The 21,789-nt window shown below is 37.2% G+C and overlaps 1 protein-coding gene and 1 pseudogene across 3 annotated transcripts in view; both read right to left on the reverse strand.

The window, feature by feature from the left end:
- Positions 1-21,789, reverse strand: part of SMAD9 (SMAD family member 9) — a 73,607-nt gene that overhangs the window by 47,426 nt on the left and 4,392 nt on the right. The window lies entirely within an intron of this gene.
- On the reverse strand, positions 7,928-8,981 carry LOC116562314 (annotated as a pseudogene).

Consider the following 21,789-nt stretch of genomic DNA (forward strand, 5'->3'; position numbering starts at 1 on the left):
CCTAGAAGATGACATAGAGTATAAAGTCATTCTTATAAAGTTTAAAAACATATAAAAACTAAACATCCCACAGATACATATGTGATTAAATTTCATTTCAGGAATCAAGACAATAAAATTCATGCTTCTGAGCAGAAGGCAGAGAAGTAGCCCAACAGGAAGATGCGACATTTGTAAGTTACATTATCATATTATATTACATATTGTATTATTATAATATTCCATCATAACTTTTATAAGTGTGCCACTTTTCTTTTGAATTTATCAAATATTATATAATAAAACATTTTAATTAATTTAAAACAAAATCCTAGACAATTTTGTATAATATGGTCCCTGCTGTTAACAATATTTCTTAGCATATAGAAGTTCAATGGAAGTTCAAAGATTAAGAAAAAATAAGAATCCTAATCCTTAACTAGAGTAGCCTTAGAACAATGAATAAGAAGGTTAACAACAGCATTTATTGGGCAACCCCTGTGGTTTGGCATGGCTTGGCTGCATCCCCACGAAAATCTCATCTTTAATTGTAGCTCCCATAATTCCCACATGTTGTGGGAGGGACCCAGTGGGAGATAACTGAATCATAGGGGTGGTTTCCCCCATACTGTTCTCTTGGTAGTGAATAAGTCTCATGAGATCTGATGATTTTCTAAGGGGTTTCCTCTTGCACCTGGCTCTCATTCTCTCTTTTGCCACTATGAAAGACGTGCCTTTTGCCTTCCGTCATGATTGTGAGGCCTCTCCACCCACACAGAACTGCGAGTCCATTAAGCTTCTTTTTCTTTATAAATTACTCAGTCTCTGGTATGTCTTAACAAGCAGTATCAGAACAGACTAATACAAGTCATAAAGTTACACAACTAACACATGGAACAATTAGTGAGCAGCCCAAGAGTGAAATTATTTGTTATAGACTAGAAACCCTTTCCTGGCTCCGTATCTTCATTCCTGTCTTTCTGCTTCCTGACCTCTTTCTCTCCCCTCTTCTAGGCCTCCATGGAGTCCTCCTGGTCCCCTGCCCGATGCTTTGTACTTCTCCTATGTCACTTTATCCCGTGTGGCATCGTGCTGATTGGGGTCCCAGTGGAGAACCCCACCTCCCGAGTCTGTGGTTCCTTTATAGCAGCCCCCAAGTGATGTCTCACTGAGACATGCAAATGATGCCAGGAAAAAGACAGCAGTGAACCAGCCCTTGTAGAAACATCTTACATCCTAAGAACACTACTTGACCATGATTTATGACAAATTCATCTATGTCATATTCTCCTTCACTTCCATGGCAAGGAGGGCTATCAGTTTTCCCTGAATTGTCTGGTAGTGAGGGGCTCCAAACTGCCTGCTTACTTACCACTCTCAATCCCCTGCAGTCAGTTCCAGCCAGCACCTGTCAGCTTTAGGTTAGATTAACCAATTAGATTCCTCCACCACTCCATCAACCCTAAATCCTCATTGTTCCCAGGTCACCCCTTTTCTAATGAGTCTCAAATTTCTACATCCATGTGTAACAATAATTTCCTTAACTGTATACAACCCTGTGATATGGATATATGTCCCTTACTAAAACGTGAGCTCACTTGCATCTCTTTAGCCATTTAAGGTCTAGCATAGGTTTCTCAGCCTCAGCACGACTGACATTTGAGGCTAGTGTAGAGGGGTGGTCCTGTGTGTTACAGCGTGTTTAGCAGCATCCCTGGCCGCTACCTATAGATGCTAGTAGCACACATTCCCACCATATTGTGATGACAACCAAAAATGTCTCCAGACATTGCCAAATATCTCCTGTCATCCCCTGTAGAGAACCAGTGACTTAACATAAATCCTGATTCTGCTCAGTAATCACAAGATCTTTTAAATTTGGGTAACTGTTAAGTAGAAATTAAACAGAATTTCAGAAAAAGATGTGTTCAATGTGAATTTCAATATTTGGAGGGAAATTGCTTTACTAATGGCTGCACACAGATTAAGTTTTGAATCCTAGGATAGGAAATTCAGTGCTTTTTATTTTCAAGTTGGCCTAGGGACTGTTACCCAGTGAAGTTACTTAGGCTGAAGACACTAGAAGGATTTGTATCATAGTTTTTATATTCAGATATTAATCCACTTGAAATAGATAGTATTTTCCAAGTCAGCTTGAAATTGTGATTTAGGGTTATTTTGAACCACCTAAGCAGAGACTTGAGTTACTGTCACAGAAAGAGAAGAACTGCAGTTTCCTATTTATGCTAACTAAATCAAAGTAATGTGCAATTGCAAAATAGATTTGAAAAGACTTAGTTTTAAATTAACAAATGTAAAAGGCAGAAGAAAATGGACCTCTCCCTTATTCTTTCATTCCACTCCCATCCACCCTGTTGGTCAACGCTGTTGAGTTTTTCTTTCTTTTTTGACAGGGTCTCACTCTTTGCCCACCACTGCAGCGCAGTGGTGTAATCTCGGCTCACTGCAACCTCTGCCTCTGGGGTTCAAGCAGTTCTCCCACCTCAGCCTCCCAAGTAGCTGGGACCACAGGCATGCACCACGCTGCCCAATTAATTTTTGGTATTTAGTGTAGAGACAAAGTTCTCTCTATGTTTCCTAGGCTGGTTTTAAACTCCTTTGCTCAAGCAATCCACCCACCTCAGCCTCCCAAAGTGTTGGTATTACAGGTGTCAGGCACCTGACTCGGCCAATTTTTTATTTACTAAACATCTTTCAAAAACGACTCTTCCTCTGTTCCTCCCTTCTTGACCTCCCTCCAAACCTTCCAAATCTCTTCTACAAATTGCCAGACTTCTAAAATGCGTATCTGATCCTTCCATTCTCCTGTTAAAAAGTACCAGAACTTCCTGTAGCACGCTTGTAAATGCTAAGAATTTTCTTTCTTCTCTTCCCTTCTCTGCAATTTTTGTGCATAAAAAACAAACTCCCCAAAAAACGAGAAAAATATGGAAAAGTTCCTAAAAAGAAAGCTCAAAAATCTTCTGTTTATCCACCCAGAAAAACCAATCACTATTAACATTTTTGTGTATTTGTTTTTTCTAAATAAACATTTTAAAATATTTCATTTATAAGTATGTCTTATATTTTGCCTATTTCAATGAATGGTATACTCCAAGCATTTTCATGTTACTAAGTACTTAATGTTTTAAAAGTTTTGAGGTAGTGAGAGTAATATCCAACTTTTATTTGAATTCTAAGTTGCATTTGAACTATACTTGCAATATTTTCTTGTGCCATAATGAGAAAAAAACGTATTTAGAACACTGTATGTGTAGATTTTATAAGCTGGTTTTTAACAGTTTTATGTAATTGCTAAAACAAAAACAAAAACAAAATCTAGAGGCATTTTCCCTCTAGTCATCAGTAAATCTGCCAAAGCCCTTTACAGTTCTAATTACAGAAGTTCTACAGCAATCTGTTATCATGAAAATTCAAACATTATAAATCAGGTTAAATCTCATCAACCACAGTTCCCAAATCTTCATGCATACTTTGATGTGACTACTAATATTAGCTTAGACTTACTTACAGATATTTTACTCCGAATATCCTTACATATTGAGGTCCTTACAAAAAATATAGCATTAGTTTGAATTTTTAAAGAGATTTCAGCATTCTGCAACTTGCTTGAGGATATTTTGTGCTAGCAGGACTTAAATCTACTTTATTCTTTGTAACTGCTTCATAGTATTCCATACTGTGGCAAAGCCTTTTCTGCTTAAGCCCAACCTGCTATACAAGAGAGTTTGCCACAGTACATGAAATCTAAAATATATCCGTAACTATTTGAAAACTGGCATCAACTGACAAAATGTGGGATATCTTCAGAGGAAATTAGAAAGTGAACATCTTCCTAAATAAAAAAGAATAATGCAGGATTTGATAACCTGCTTTTTATTTTAAAAATGTAGAAAAATTCCTATTTTTGAAAACTGCTAATGAAAAAAACTCTTACTTGATTGGGTAAAAGAGGCATAATACATTTGCATTTTCACTTATAATTGCTCAATTCATGCAGTTCCTGACTTACAAGGAGCTTTTTATCCAAAGTTCATTAGTGGAAACATTCCAAGGTAACAGTAATGTCTTATGCCTTAATAAGGGTGTGGGTTATCCTTATTAGGGGTAGGGAACATAGTTCATCTACATAGAAAGATGAAAATTTGAACTGCTTTATATATATTAAGGAAATTCACAATTTAAAACTTTCCCAGGAAAAATCACCAGGCCCAGATGGTTTCACTGGAGAACTCTATCAAACATTTAAAGAAGAAATAATATACCAACTCTTCAGAATACAAAGGAGCAAACAGTTCCCAAATAATTTTATAAGGCCACCATAACTCTGAGGCAAAAATCTAATAAGAAACTAAAGGAAAAAGGAAAACATACATAAATAGTATTCAAAAATATAGATGTACATATTCTTAACAAAATATTAGCAAATCACATCCAGCAGTATAAAAAGGGCTAACAGACATTTTGACCAAATGAAGTTTATCACAGAAATGTAAAACTGGTATTAAATTTGAAAATAAATTAGCATGTTTCACTGTACTAACAAAATAAAAGAGAAATGCCATACTATCATCATAATAGATGCAGAAGAAAACATTTGACACAATTCAGTACCCATTCATGAGTTTAAAAAAATTAATTCTCATCAAACTAGAAATAGAAGGAAACTTCCACAATCTGTACAGGGTTAACTACAAACTTTAGCTAACGTAAGAATTAATGGTGAAATACTGAATACCTTCCCCTAAGACTGGAAACAACGCAAAGAAATCCACTCTCACCACTGCGGTTCATGATTGTATGGATGTCCTAGGAGTGCAATAAAGCAAACAAACAAACAAAAACAAGCATAAAGATTAGAAATAAAAATGCAAAATTTTCTGTATTCACGGACAACAGAAAGAACAAAGTAAGGAAATCTACCAAAAAAAAAAAAAAAAAAACACAAAAAACCTAAACAAACTGTTGAAACTAGTGAATTTAGCAAGTTGCAGGATACAAGGTAAATGTACAAAAACAATTATATTCCTATTTACCAGCAGCAAACAAATGGAAAATTAAAAATGAAAACATTTACAATAGCCCAAAAACCATAAAACACTTAGAAATAAATTTAGCCAAAAAAAAAAAAAAAAAAAAGGTTGGGCAGGGGAGAACTCAAAAATGACACCTGCAAAACACTGTGGAAAGAAATTAAAGGAAGAAATATACCATGTTCATAGATGTGCAAAATCAATGTCTAGGATTTCAGTTCTCCCCAAATCAATCTATAGATTCCCTGCCACTTTGACCAAATTCCTAGCAATACTTTTTTTGTATACATTGATAGGGTGATTTCAAAATTTATATGAAAAAGGATATAGAATATTACAAAATTTTGACTATTTACTAGGGATCAATAAAGTAGGAAGAGTCCAGATTTCTTGGGCACCTGGGTATGTCATTCATCAAAATGACAAATTCAGGAGGAACTAAATGAAGCTGGGGGTAACCACAGATGCAAAGAAATTCATCTTAGATTTACTGAGTCTGAGGTAATGAGGTGGATACAGAGTTGGGGGAAGTGTAGTATCAAATGGAATTCAGTCAGTAGGTGGGTTCAGGATCTGGAGCTCAAAGGACAGGGTTGAACTGAAAGATGGAATCCTAAATTTATCAGCATATGAGGGGAAAAGGAAACTTGTCTGGATGAGATTCTATAGTATGTGAAAAGTGGAAGCAGAACATTTTATTGAATTATTAAAGTAGCCTTCTATGGTCTCTCTGCTTTACACTTGTCCCTCTATTCATAACACAACAGCCATGTTGACCCAATTAAAACATAAGTCAGGTCACAATCTTTCTCTGCTCCAAACTCTCCAAAGTTTTGATTCACTCTAAGTAAATGCCAAAAGCCTTACAATGGCCTGCCGGGTTCCTACACCACTACTTCTCAATCCTGGTGGTATATTAGAATGAACCTGCTTGAGCAGAAATCCCTGTTACCTTCCTGTCTTTTTTCCCTCTACTCTCCAACTTGCTCTATTTCTACTTTCTCTCAAACTTGCTAAGTATGCAACTATTTCAAAGCACTTACTGTTTTTCCAATGCTCTTCGTGTTAGTATGCACATGGCTGCTGCCCTCATCCACTTTGGAACTTTACTCAAATATCTTAGTGAAGCCTTCTCTGACTATCTTATTTTAAATTGCAAACCCCCACCACCCCTACCTTCCTTACTATCACCCTTTCCTGATTTATTTTGCCCGAAAGGACTTGTCACTACTACTATCACTATGTCTATATATACACACACACATATATATATAAATGTAAATTATTTATTTTTTTAAAAATGTATTAAAGTGAAATGCATGTAACAGAAAATCACCCATTTCAAATAAAGAATTCAGTGGCATTTAATATATTCACAGTGTTATGTAACCACCACCTTTATCTAGATCCAAAACATTTCCATCACTCCGAAATAGAACCCTATACCCATTCAGCAGTTTTCCCCTATTCCTCCCTCCTCATCAGACCCTGGCAACCACCAATCTGCACTCTGTCTTTAAAGATTTACCTATTTTGAATAGTTCACATAAATGAAATTATACAGTATGTGTGATGAATCATATGTGTGTGAGTGTGTCTATATATGTGTATGAACGATTGATAGCTATATTCCATATTCTATCTTGAGGCTATTGTAAATAGTGCTTCTATAAACGTTTGTGTAAAAGTATCTGTTTGAGTAGCTGTTTTCAGTTCTTGGGGCATATATCTAGGAGTAGAATTGCTAGTCATATAGTAATTTTATGTTTAACTTTTTGGGCCACTGCCAAACTCGTTCTCCACATCATCTGAACCATTTTACATTCCCACCAGAAATGTATGAAAATTCCAATTTCTCTACATCCTCACCAACCTTGTTATTTTTCATTACTTCTGTTTTTATAATAGTATCTTGATAGATATATAGTCATTCATTACTGTGGGTTTGGTTTCTTTTTTGTTTTTGGGGGGTCTTTTGGGGGGTTTTTTGAGACAGAGTCTTGTTCTGTCGCCCAGGCTGGAGTGCAATTGTGCAATTTCAGCTCACTGCAAACTCCACTTCCCAGGTTCAAGTGATTCTCCTGCCTCAGTCTCCCAAGTAGCTGGGACTACAGGTACGTGCCACCATGCCTGGCTAATTTTTGTATTTTTAGTACAGATGAGGTTTTGCCATGTTGGCCAGGCTGGTCTTGAAATCCTAGCGTCAAATGATCTGTCCACCTCGGCCTCCCAAAGTGCTGGTCTTACAGGCATGAGCCACTGTGCCTGGCCCACTGTGGTTTTGATTTGCATTTCTCTAATGCCTCATGATATTGAGCAAATTTGCTGCCCATTTGTATGTCTTCTTTGGAAAAATATCTATTCAAGCCCTTTGCTCACTTTAAAGTTGGGTTGTTTGTATTTTGTTGTTGCATTGTTAAGAATTCCTTACATATTATGGATATGTAGGCCCTGAGATACATGATTTGAAAATATTCTTTCTTTTTCTGTATGTTGTCTTTTTACTTTCATGATAATGTTGTTTGATGCACACACGTTTTTAAATTTGATGAAATCTTTTTTTTTCATGTCTCATAAAACACGGATATTTTATTCCAGCTCTAGGAAATGAAAAAACAAAACAACAACAACAAAAAAAAAACAGAGGGAAACACATTTCCACACACCATTCTAATTTAACTGACATTAATTCAGGAAAACTAGAGCAGAAATATATGTTTATACATATAAATATGTATGTCTTTATACATACATAGATGTATTTTCAGATTTTAGTCTCACTGGAGTTCTTGTCATTTGTTGTTGTTGTTTTTTAATAAATGCCCTTAAAGGTCATGAAATGCAATCTAAAATTTATGTCTCCTCATCAATCATTTAATATTGTTTGCATTCCATTCACAGTTTGTGGGTTAACCACTTATGTAACTTATCAAATTGCACATTTGGAGATCTAAGGGAAAAACTTGTTTTAGGTAATACTCTATGTATCAGTTACCCATTACATGATTTTTTTGATCATTATTTGCAACTTCACACATCTTGTAGTTTTCTATGTAGTCTCTCTATGCAGTCTACTTCAGCTTCTAGTGCTGTACATATCTATTTCTTCTGGGTGGGACTGCCCGTGATCCATGAGCTTGGGGTCAGTCATAAACTGTGTAGCACCTGAGGTGGATACTGATTTGGTCTTTGCTTCAGAGCTGAGTTCTGTTGGCAAAGGCACTGAGTGTTGTTTCAAGACGTGAGTTGTTTTTCCAGATACTTCTATTTCGGCAGAGGATCCTAGCTTAGTTTTCTCCTTAGGTTGAGGAAGTGACTCTTTTTTGTTGCTTTTTGTCCACAGTGATTTGTTTCAAAATTTGCTGGCTTGTAGCATATATCTTTTTCCCTGTTACCTTAGCAACTATTACTGACTGAACTGGGTAGCAAATAGTTGCTCATAAAGTGGCCAGTCCCAGAGGATAAGTAATTTTCTTAAACTTAGAACCTTTTTGCTGAAACCAAGCCCACCAATCCCGAAACTGTAATAACTCCCATTTTCGGAAGAAAATCTTGAGGAGGATTCTTCAAATAGACATAAGCATCTTTTCCAAATTGTACTGTATCCATTATCCCATTTTTCACAAAGACGTAAACACCCTTGCACCAGTCAATATAACGACCAGTTGCAGTGCGAACGGAAGCAAAGCCCATTTGTAAATGACCAGGCTGCTCTTCAACATATTTAGACTGGAGCGGTGGTGCAGTATACACAGGGAGCTGCTCTGGTTTCACTAGCTGCTTTTTGGATTCCTCTTCTTTGTTTGCATGTACACTTGCAGATGCATAAATCAGACCTGCAGGCATGGTTGTCAGTTTTCCCAACCTGATCGCCGCCATGTCTACGACCCTTTCGGCCAACGTTTTCAGACGGAGACCGGAGAGGGACAAATCAGTTCAACTAGGCTCCTGATGAAATCTTATTTTCTCTTTTGTTACTCATGTTTTTGGTGTCATCTCTAAGAATCTACTACCAAATCCAAGGTTATAAATATTTGCTACTGTTTTCTTCTAAATGTTTATGGTTTTAGCTCTTATGTTTAAGTTATTGATCATTTTCAATTTGTATATCTAGCGTGAGGCAGGGATCTAACTTTATTATTTTTCATGTGGCTGTGTAGTTGCCCCAGCACCACTTGTTGAAGAGACTGTTCTTCACTGAATGGAGAGCTAGATTGTTTTCCATTGAGTGGTCTTGAAATCCTTGTCAAAAATCAATTGGCCACAGATATTTGGGTTTATTTCTGGACTTTCAATTCTATTCCATTGATCTCTGTATCTATTCCTATGTCAATACCACACTATTTTGATTACTGTATATTTGTAGTTAAGTTTTCAAATTGGGAAATACGAGTCTTTCAACTTTGTTCTTTTTCAATGTTGTGTCGTATTTTACTTTTAAAAAATTATTTATTGTCTCTCTTTCCCTACCACAACATAGGCTCAATTAGGATGTGGACTTTTGTCCATTTTATTCACCACTGTACCCTAGCACCTAGAATAGGGCCTGACACATATTATGTGTTTGATGTTTGCTAAATGAATGAGTGGGCTCCTGAAAAAATAAGGTCATCCACAGCTGAGATAAGGGTGAGGATGGGAGTATAAGACGTGTGGAAGAAAATACTAACGTTGAACAGTTTCTGTCAAAGAGGAGTTTAAATGGCAGGGAGGAGGAAAAGTCTAGACCTTGGGCTCTAGTTCTGAGGGGCCCTTTCAAGGCTTCATTGGCAGACAGAACAAACAGTAGCAGCGGCTATTCTTGTGTGCAAGTCAGTCTTTAGTATTTCAAATGTACAAAAACTAAAAATCATTTAGTAACTATCTCACTAAACATTTTCTTTTATTCGAAAATAAAACATCAGGTAAGATGAAATAGAATGAAAAACAATGAATTGTTTTCTTTGAACTGAGAGGGAAAATGGCTTTTGCAGCTTATCTCAAAAGTCTCCATAACTTTTAGTGTACACATGTAATTCTTCTTGATAAGTTAATATAATTTTACAATCATATCATACTATATATAATGCAAAAGTAACATACCGATCTTTTTAAACACATTGTGAACAAAATCTTAAATAAACACACTTATCGCTTTTAATCAAATTAAGTAACTGGGCAGTGACATCAGCAAGTCTGAACTTTACTGTTGCTAATGGAACAGAAGCCAGTGAAGAAAAAGCAGAATTACAGGGCACACGTGATGCAGTTTAAGAAATTCATTAGCAATTTTCTTTGATGCATACTACTTTCTTTTCCAATGTAAAATATTTAAAATATAAATAATTATGGAAGTCTGAAGAGCACCCTACTGTTAATATATATTATGTAAACTGCCACTAGATAACTATTTGTCTTACATAGCGAATATTGCTAGTAAGAGATTAAGCAATATATTGCCACTCCACAAATCAAGCAATATGGTCCCATCTGTTTCTAGGTTCCATTACAGTACACCTACTGCTGGTTAATAAAGAAATTGTTAAGCAGAGGATGCAAGCGTACCGCTTATTTGATTTTTTCAAAATGAACAATGTGTTCTTCATATTATTTGGCAGGCAGACTAATACCTGCTGGGAGTTAGACATGCATCTCTTGATCTTCCTTGCCTGGATAATGATTTGCAATAATATGTGAAGTGTATAAACTGTCACTAAAATTGCACAGCTCTGGGATTTGCCAGGTGCGAATAGCTCTACTCAAGCCTCAGGGAAAATGTGTAATTGCCGTATGCAATCATCCCAGCTTTAATTATGGTCTGGTCCTATTATTCTCTGGACAACAGTGACAGTCTGGAGAGAGCTTTGCCACCTGCTTAGTCTTCAATTCAGTCACTAAAAGGCCGTGGGCAAATTCATTGCCTCAGGCATTTTATTACCTCATCTGCAAAACCCACTCCAAGGGCAACACTGCTACGCCTCGTCCTTCAAACACAGCTCAGACATCCCAGGACTCTGTGACTTTCCCAGATGGAATTATCTTCTCAGTCAGTACCTTGTACACATTTCTATTTTCACTTGGGACAATTTATTGTCCATTTGTCTCTTAATTGAACAACAAAGCCTTTAAAGACAGCAGGTATTTTACTCATTTCTGTAGCTCCAATCTCCCCCATAAAAAGGTGTTCAATAAATTCTTATTGTTATTTATATTACATGACTATAGCACCCAGTGGTGCCCAGGATATAGATGCTTATTGCATATTAATTTTTGGTAATTTCCTTCTTTTCCTTTACTTGAGATTTGTTTTCATCCTTTTATCACCATTTTGCCATGAGAACTCCATCCAGCTCTTAACACACTTGACCACTGATGGAAGAGAGAGATTAATTTGGCCCCCATTGGGACATTTGGCAATGCAAAATGTCCCATTGGGGAAATTTTAGGTTGTTGTAACTGGGGGAGGGAGGTGCCACTGGCCTCTAGTGGGCAGAGGCCAGGGATGCTACTAAACATCCTACAAGGCAGAGGATGGCTGCCACCAGAATGATCGGGCTCCAAACGCCAACAGAGTTGAGGTTGAGAAACCCTCATCTAGACTTTAATTACTTGAAATCAACTTCTGGTTGTTTTACCCCAGTCCCATTCTTTCTCTGCTGTAATTCATTCTTCCTGAAAATTTTAATCATTCTTATTCTGTTCAAAAGGTCTTACACTTCTTTTGAATATCTTCTTTTGTTAGTTACAGTTACTGCCAAATTTTCAGTGACAAAGGCAGAACTGGAGCCATTTCAATAATTCTTATTTCCAGCCAGACACAGTGGCTCACACCCGTAATCCCAGCACTCTGGGAAGCTGAGGCAGATGGATGGCTTGAGCCCAGGAGTTTGAGACCAGCTTCAGCAACATGGCCAACCCCCATCTCTATTTAAAAAAAAAAAAAAAATTAACTGGGTGTGGTTCTGCAGGCCTATGGTCTCAGCTACTAGGAAGGCTGAGGTGGGAGATCACTTGAGGCTGGGGAGTTCAAGACTGCTGTGAGCCGAGATTGCACAACTGCACTCCAGCCTAAATAAGAGGGCAAGACCCCAACTCAAAAAAAAAAAAATCTTATGGCCTTTGTTATATTTTGTAAAAGCTTTGTTCATTGTTTTTAAAAACGAGATGGGGTCTCACTATACTTTCTTGCTATGTCTTAAGTGATCCTCCCACTTCAGCCTCCCAAAGTGCTAGTATTACAGCCACTGCACCTGGCCAAAAATTCTTATTTCTAATCTACATGCTTTACAACTTTTTTAAACCAAACAAAGTTTTAAATAAGGAGAACACCAAGAAGAAAAGAAAAGACTCTAAGCAATGGCAGCTAATTTTTCTTCACTGATCAAATTTCTACAGCTACAAAGGCCAAATGGCCCTTCAAATTTCATTTGAAGAATAAATGCTGTGTCATTGAATGTTATATCACACATTGGACTGTTGTCTCTTATGCTGGCTAGGTATCTTTTATTCTAACCATGATTTATTTAAAATTAATGTGAACAAAAATTGGTAGGTTTTAGAAATAGGAAATTAAAAAAAATGTTTTATTCCTTTTATTTATATGACCATATGTCTTGGAATTCCACAGAGTAATTATCTTAGATGTGAAAAGACATTAATAAATAGGTGGAAAAAATGTAGTTTCTTGAGAAACATCCCATTAAAAACCATATTCCATGCAAATCATACTTCTGATAAGGAAAACATATCCAGAATATATCTCATCACCAGGAAACTGAGGCAAAAAAGAAAAAATTTAACAGAATATATTTAAAAATTCTTATAGCTAAACAACAAAAAACAAACCACCCAATTAAAAAGGGGCAAAGCACTTGAACAGACACTTCTCCAAAGAAGAGATACAAATGGCAAATAAGCAATTAAAAGGAGGTTCAACATCATTAGTTACTAGGGGAATGACTGCTTTTCACCAAGTACCACTTCATACCCACTAGGATGGCTCTTTTCAACAAAACAGAAAGTAAGTGTTGGCAACAATGTGGGAAAATCAATAATGTGGAAAAATTTGCACACTGTTGATGAGAATGTAAAATGGCTTAGGGGCTGTGGGGGAGAGTTTGGTAGCCCCTAAAAAATGGAAACGTAGAATTATCATGTGACCCAGTAATTGAACTCCTAATTATACACCGAAAACAACTGAAAATAGGTACTCAGTGTTCACAGCAGCACTATTTACAATAACCAAAAAGTGAAAACCCAAACATCCATCAACAAATGAATGGATAAACAAATTATTATATATATACACACAAACATACATATATATATATATATATACTCAATGAAATATTATTCAACCATTAAAAATGAATGAAATTTTGACACATGCTACAACGTGGATGAACCTTCAAAACATTATGCTGAGTGGAATAAGCCAGACACAGAAGGACAAGTAATGCATGATTCCACTTACTTATGTGAAATAGCTAGAATAGAGAAACTCATAAAGAAAGTAGAATGAAGGTTTCCAGCAGTTAAGATAAGGGGAAAATAGGGACCATTGTTTAAAGGGTTCAGAGTTCAGTTTGGGAAAATGAAAAAGTTCTGGCAACAGATAGTGGTGGCAGTTGTACACCAGCATGAGTGTGCTTAATACCACTGAACTGTATACTTTAAAATGTTGAAAATGAGGCCATGTGTGGTGGTTCACGCCTGTGATCCAGGGCTTCGGGGGATAGGTGGAAAGACTGCTTGAGACCAGCAGTATAAGACTAGCTTAAGCAACAGAGGGAGACCCCATCTCTACAAAAGTTTTTGTTTTGTTTTAATTAGCCAGGCATAGTGGCACCCACCTATAGTCACAGCTACTCAGAAGTTTGAGGCAAGAGGATGGCTAGAGCACAGGAGTCTGAGGCTGCAATGAGCTATGACTGCACCACTGTACTCCAACCTGGGTGACAGAGCAAGACCCTGACTCCAAAAATAAACAAATAACTGTTAAAATGCTAAATTGTATTACTATGTATATTTTAACACAATAAAAAAATTCTATTCCAAATGTTATAGTAATTTGCTTCATCACTACCTTCAAGGGATTTTACAAATGGAGTCTCACCCTCTGCCAAATTAGAGATATTTTAATAAACTCTAATTTTCAAGTGGAAAATAATGTGTCATCAGTGACTTGGAAGAAAACAGAATCCCTGATAAGGTAAAATGCTGGGAAATCTTCCCACTTGCCCAGGCCCAGTTACATAGGTTAATCTCCTTTCAGTAGCCCAGGCTCTCTGAAGGACAGCCACTCCCGTGAGATCCCTGGCAGGCTGCCTGCCTTTCACATCTTTCTTCTACTTAATGCCAATTAATGTAAACATATCCATTTTCTCTGATGGTTGTGGTTTTGGAGGGAAGAAGAAAGTGCTGTTTTTAAAATAACATTTGCTTCTATTTGCTTCTACACTAAAAAGGGGAGAAAATATGGAACAATCTCTAGAGAAATTATTTTTTTAATGAGATCTATTTTCTATTTCACAACCATCCAATGGCAATATTACATGCCATGAATCAACATTATTCAGCTTGATTTTCTCAGAAAAAGTTATTCTTGTAATGAAAACTATAAAATTTCTTCAGTCAAAACAAATAATTAAATACAACAAATACTCCTAGATTCAGCAATGGTGAGCATTCTGAAAGAAGACAGAAACATAAATTTATTTTCATGCGCTAATACATAAAGTCATGCTAAAATTTACTAATACCCAAGAGTCTCCATGACTTCAAATCAATTGAAAGTTCACAAAATTTGAAATTCATTCTTTCATAAAACTGACTTTATGATCCCTCCTGGAATAGGAATATTAACAGAGTAGAATCTACCACATAAAAATATCATTGGGTTAGGTGAATTTACCTTACAATACACAACTAAATACAAGAATATTTGAAGTTCATTTTAAAAATATACATTATCACCACTCCTGGATTTGGGTATACTGTGGCCCAGAGAAAGTGACATAATAATTGCTTGAGTCTCATCAGATAAAAGAGTCAGAAGAAAAAAAAATAAGTGAAAATAAAAACGAATTAGCAACTAAACAACTAATTTATGGTGACGGGGAGAAAGAACACATACAATCTCACTGTAATATCAGAAACTCTCCAACAACAGCTTGATTTCATATATTAATATTGAAATTTCACATGAAACCAAAGGCCATGCCTAAAAGGAATATATATGGCCCAAATGAGGACTCTTGGTTTACCAGCCAGCCTCATGCTCATGGCATGAAGTACTATGGTAAGCAGATGTCACTGGAATTTATATTTAATAAGCCACTTGGGAAGCCTTGGTCTATGTTTACGTACATCCCTGAGATACCATTCTCTTGGCCACTCATATAGTTCGAGTTTTGGGCTAGAACGTTACTGTTGATTGGATACCATTTTTAAAGTTTCAGTGGCGATTTTAAATTATTTTTTAAATTAAAGAGACTAGATACAGTTTTTACTGTTGCTCATTAACACTTCTTTGGAAGACAGAATCAGTATTCCATTGCCTGTCTGCTCTATAGTGAAAGGAAAGTAGAATGGGCATTAAACCTGCAAAGAGGGGAGTCTAGAGGTCATGCCTAATAGTTGGGGTCATTTAAGGTAGGTTTAGAATGCTGCATATTTTTCCATGTAATAGTCTGAAGATTAAGATCATATTCAAACATTTCAATGGTAAGCCACCATAACAGTTACACAAGAGAAGGCCAAGACTACCTTGTAGAGATCATGGTATAAATTTCTGGTATTACTACCTACATTCTCTACACATATGTAATAACCTGTATATAATTTACACACACACTTACATATATAGTCAGCATATTCTTTTAGAAACACTGTATGCCACCCAACAAATGTGGTATTTTATTATTTAAGTTTGGAAGGGCCCACAATTTAATGCTTCCAGAAGCAAGAGGCAACCTAATACAATGGGCAAAACACAAGATTTGGAGGAAGAAGACTCCAGTCTGAGTGCTAGTGCCATCACTGACACCTTCAAATAATCACTTCCATACTGTTTCCTCCTCTGTAAAACGGAAACAATAATCACTGCAGAAGTACTGAGGGGATGTGAGAGAAAGCAGTTTGAAAACTGTAAACTAAGATAATATTATTATTATCAACAAAGAGTTATACTTCTGTTTATTTCTCCTGTATGCTTCACTGTGGGAGTTAAAAGGTGCCAAAAAATTTTTTAAAACAATCTCTTTAAACTAAAATTTAACCACCATTGACTCCAGGATCCTCAAATGCACTATGCTGGAATGTAGAAATGGAACCACAGTGAATATGAGGAGAGGGAGGGATGAAAATGCAGACCACAGAGGATTTGCAGGGCAATGAGACGACTCTGCCTGATACTACCATGATGGATATACATGTCTTGATACACTTGTCCAAACCCACAGAATGTACAACACCAGGAGTGAATCCTAGTGTAAACTATGGCCAGGGGTGACGATGTGGCAATGCAGGTGCACTGACTGTGACAAATGTACCGCTCCAGTGCGGGGCGTTAGTAATGAGAGGCTGTGCAGATGTGATGGCAGGAGGTATGTGGGAACTCTCTGCGTGTTCTGCTCAATTTTGCTGTGAACCTAAACTGACCTAAAAGTAGTTTGTTAATTAACAAGAATGAAATAAACCTATGAGCTTTCTCAAAATGCCATTTTCTTACTGTACCCCTGTATGCTGACAGCACTGTTCTCTAACCATCTGCCCAAGCTAGAAATCACAGAGCCACCCCTGACGCACCACAATCTGATGGAAATTGTATTCTTTCCTTTTCCTCATTCCCACACCCAAATATAGCGGATGAGGTCTGCCACAGACTCCTTGGACAGGTCCCATCCCAGACATCCCCAGTGAGTCCGTTCCACCTCAGGCCAGCACCTCCTACAGTGCCTCCCTTCACAAGACTACCCCATAGAAAGCATTCTGCTGTCTGGGCCCATCGTGGGCTCTCATTCCAAGTCTAAAGCAGGCCCCATCACTCTCCTGCATGACACCTCATGGTGACACTGGAGCAGAAAGGGACAGTAATTATGTCTGCAAGTTGAAATTATAAGTGCTGCCGGTGTGCTTTAAAATGCTTTCCCCAAATTTCTACTCTGAGTCTGTATCCGTACATTTTACATTTAAAAGACCACTAAATATCATGAGATAGGAGTTGTGAGTTGATGGTTGTAACATCAATTTCAAATAAGGCTGATCGCAGTCTGGCCTCCCCAGACTACATTCCCAGCCTCATCTCTTTTCACTCCCTTTGCCCATCACTCCTTCCCTCCCTGCCCAGAAGGCCCCTGTGCAGCTATATCTTTCCAGCTCTTTCTTCAGAACAGACCTGGAGGTCAACTTCCTGGAAACCTTCCCTGGCAGCCTCCAGGCAACAGCACTGATCAGCTCTCAGCTGCTCCTCTGGACCTCCACAGCACCTAGCATGTACTCACAACAGCACTTACCACACTTGACTCCCCAGATTTGGTATGTGTTTTCTCCAGACACTGAGCCTCCTAGCAGGCCACAAGCCAAACCACACTGTGGTCTGTACTACCTACCTGGCATCAGGTCTGGATGTGGGAGGCCATCAATAAATGTGGAATGAAAGTAAAACCCAGTTTTATCAACCCATTAACTATTGTATTATTATTAATAGGATTATTACTATTGTTATTTTGAGAGAGGGTCTTGTTCTGTCATCCAGGATAGAGTGCAGTGGTGTGATCACAGCTTCCTGCAGTCTCAACCTGCCAGGCTCAATCGATCCTCCCACTGCAGCCTCCTGAGTATCTGGGACTACAGGCACACCACCATGATCAGCAATTTTTTTTTTTTTTAATTTTTCTCATAGAAGAGTTTTCACCATGTTGCCTAGGTTGGTCTCAAACTCCTGGGCTCAAGCAATCTGCTCCACTTGGTCTCCCAAAGTGCTGGGATTATAGGCATGAGCCATTGCACCTGGCCAACTATTGTATTATTAAGCCCCATGTAATTAGTAGAAGTTCTAACCTAAAGCCCATTTCTTTACTAATGCGATACAATAAATTTCTTTGAAAGGCACAATTATATAATGCATTCCCTACTTCCTATGCATAGTCTATCAACTTAAGGTAAGATTATATAGAGCACAACCTGTCTGTGAATATTTGCAAAGTGTTACATGGCTATAATCTTTTTAATATATAATTTTTAATGATGTGTGGGCAATTTTTAAAGTTTTATAGATGTGTGTGTCGAGGAAGGCTGTTTCCTGGCCAAAGGCTGCCTCGGGGTCGAGTTCATTCTGATAAAGAATCAAAAATAAGCCGTGTTATAAACTGCTGTTTAGGGAAGTTCAGATTTTTATTTGCTAAAGAGAAGCATGAAGCAGTGGAGATGGCGTGTCAACTGCTTAGAAAGGAGTTGTGACCATTTAAAAGCATGCACACCACTTGAATTTGTCTTCATTTTTCCAAATACCCCTTGATTATGTGATTCTTCTGTTCAAACCATTTAATATTTCCCTTTTGACTGTGGGTTAAAATAGAATAATCTCCTTTGCCTACAGATTAAATCCAAATTCCTTGACCTTCCTTCCACCTTACACTACCAAAACCACCTATTTAGGAGAGAGGAAGGTGGGGTCATTGAAACCCCAACATATTTAGGGAAGAGAAAGGTGGAGTGGTTGAAGTACCAACAATGAAGTGGACACCACCCTAGCAGCTGAGTATTTCAAGGTAAGACATGGTCCCTTTCTTCTATAATACTTTGGAGACAGCAATCTAAACACATTATTATCAGGCAAGTAATTGGTGCACTATTACAACAGTTACTAGAAACAACAGTGTAGCACTCATAGTGGTCTGGAAAAGGGTTGGCTGGGGTTTCCTTTAGGACCAGCCATGCAAACTCACCCTTGAACCAGCAAAGGGTAGCAGGGGAAAACAGGAGGAAACTGTACAAAGGCTGGGTCCTCCTCCTGACAGACTCAGTAAGTAGTGAAATTCCACGACCTAGGGATGTTCTCAGCATCCCTAAGTTCTCATAAAGACTTACTGAAAGAAGCTCTTCCTGTTTGTATCTTCTATTTTACTGCTACTTTCTAGTTTACCTCCCAAATCCCAAATGGGATCATTCTCATTATCATTAACAAGACTAACTAAAAATTCACACACAGTAAATACGGAAGTCTAATCAGGAAAAATACAGTCATCCCCAGGTATTTATGGGGGATTCAGGCCAGAATTCCCACAGACACCAAAATCCAAGGATGCTCAAGTTCCTTGTATAAAATGGCATATTTGCATACAACCTACCACATCCTCCCTTATATTTTAAATCATCTTAGCTTACTTATAATATCTACTATACTGTAAATGCTACGTAAATGGTTTTATACATTACTTTTTATTTGTATTATTTTAATTTTTTTCTCAAATATTTTTCATTTGCAGTTGTTTGAAACTGTTGATGCAAAACCCACAGACTCACAAGGCCAGCTGAACAGAGAACTAAATCCAAATAAATTACAGTTTGAGGAGGTAAAACATCTTACTGTTGGGGAAATATTTTAATATTTACTTTCTTGGCCTCTTTCACGCTAACAAGGCTATGAAATCCTAGAGACTAGGATTTCATTTTTGTTACTTTATTTTGTTGTATAGTCTCCAGGGCCTGGTTTGGGGCCTCATACGTGGTGTAGATACAATAGCTATGCACAGAGTAAATAACAGGTGAAGGAATACCCTACTATACAAGCCCCATAAATTTACAAGTTCCACCTCCTAAAGTGATTGCTACATCCACAACATTGCAACATTTTAAAACCCCAAAATATAATTAATACAACTTTAAAAAAATTAAAAAATGTATATTTAGAATATCTTGTACTAAAATTAGATGCAATGACAACAAAAAGCAAGTAAAACTTCCACTCCTTTGAAATAATAACAACTTGTCATTATTTGCAAACACAGCCAACACTTAATGACTACTTTGTGTAAACGTATAGTCAATAAGCTGAAAGGGAAGCATTTGTGTCCATAAATGTTTGTCTTTGACAAATATTTTATTCAACTCCTATTCCTAAAAATAAAATTCTACTTCCACTAGAAAACAAAGAATGACTAAATGCGTTAATGAGAGAAAGAAAACCACGAGACCTAAAATCTTTTAGCTTAACACATTTTTCATCTTCCACATTCGTTACCACCATTCCTGGCTTCTAATAATCACTTACATCATTAATAATAATCACCCATATCATTAATCACTAGTGGCCTCGATTTATGAACAAGTTGTGCTCAATCCTGCGTAGTGATTTGGAAAATGGAATTCACTTTTCCCTAGAAAGAATGTCATGAGTGCTGATGTACTTCCCTGGCCAGCTCACTAGGATCCTCTTAACTCATAATGTAGGTGCCTTTAATACTGCTAACATTAATTCAAATATGTGATGCCTACCTTTGGCATCTGACAATCTGCTTTCTGCAACACCCTCTTTCCACACTTAGGTGCCTTGAACTTCTTAACAGTGCTACTGCCCAAGCCTTTAAATGACTTACTCTTCCCCACTTCTCCTCCCAGCCAAACTCCAATTCTCTCACTTGTGATTCTCAGCAAAGAAAGGGGCAAAATCAATTCATGGACTTATGATGAGGTGTACGTGATAAAAGAAGTCAAATATTTTGCCACAAAGTGGGAAACTGATGGAATTTGTGAATCCTTTTCTGAGTTACCATTAATTCCTGAAACGTGGTACTATCAAGTCAGTTAAATTTAGATACAGGAATTCAGAAAGCAACTTCTGGCACTTCAGTTGAATGCTACTATCCATCAAATGCTTCTTAAAAAAGATCTGCAAATCTGCTGTAAACCTTTCATAAACCACAAGTACTTAAGACAAAATCCTTCAGGACTATATCAACCATTTCACAATTATTGCATTTTGTGAAAACAAATCAAAATACACAGCAACCAAAGTAAATCTGTATTTGACAGCTTCTAGTCAGTTTAACAGACTAAAAGTAAAAAACACCAGGCTGTATGGAAGAAGATATTCCACAGACTAAACCAAGAATTTAAGGCAAATGGCCCAGTCTATCCAGGGCCATGTTCTCAGGGTCAGCAAGTTCAGGATGTTGGTACCTCACAGTGTTCACACTGCCACTACCTGGAAATTCTAAGTTGTCAGAATCCTCAATTCAGTATCCCCAATGTCACCAGCACGTTTCAGTGGCCCAAGACCACATGTGTGCTATCCAGATTCCATTGTTCAGCAATAGAAAACTAGCAAATGGAGTCTTGGAATGAATGGTCATCCTTGGCACTCCCAGTGTTTGTAAACTGAAGATTGCTTTTCACAACTGCAGCACTAAACTCTCCTCAGGATTGAGTACACGTTTTCTATTTATAGTCCCTCAGAATTAAATATGAAAAAGAAACGGAAGTGATCAGATATTAGGTATTAAATTTCCCCAAAGGGAATTTCACATAAAAATAATCCCCACCAGTGGCATCAGCTAATCAGAATACCAAAAAACGAGACAGACAGAGAAACCTTGATATTTCATATCTAAAAAAGAATTGGAAATTGTCATTACAGGAAAAAATCAGACTACGTAGGTCACCTTTACAATTATTCTTTGGTTAAACATTCTATGAATTAAATATTGTCTGGGGAATGAGGGGGAAGAACCAAAATCTCTTCAGTGCTTATGACTTCTAAAGTGTTACTGCCTTG

This window comes from Sapajus apella, unplaced genomic scaffold, assembly GCF_009761245.1.
Source record: "Sapajus apella isolate SASKATOON/1434 unplaced genomic scaffold, GSC_monkey_1.0 scaffold32, whole genome shotgun sequence".
NCBI lineage: Eukaryota > Metazoa > Chordata > Mammalia > Primates > Cebidae > Sapajus > Sapajus apella.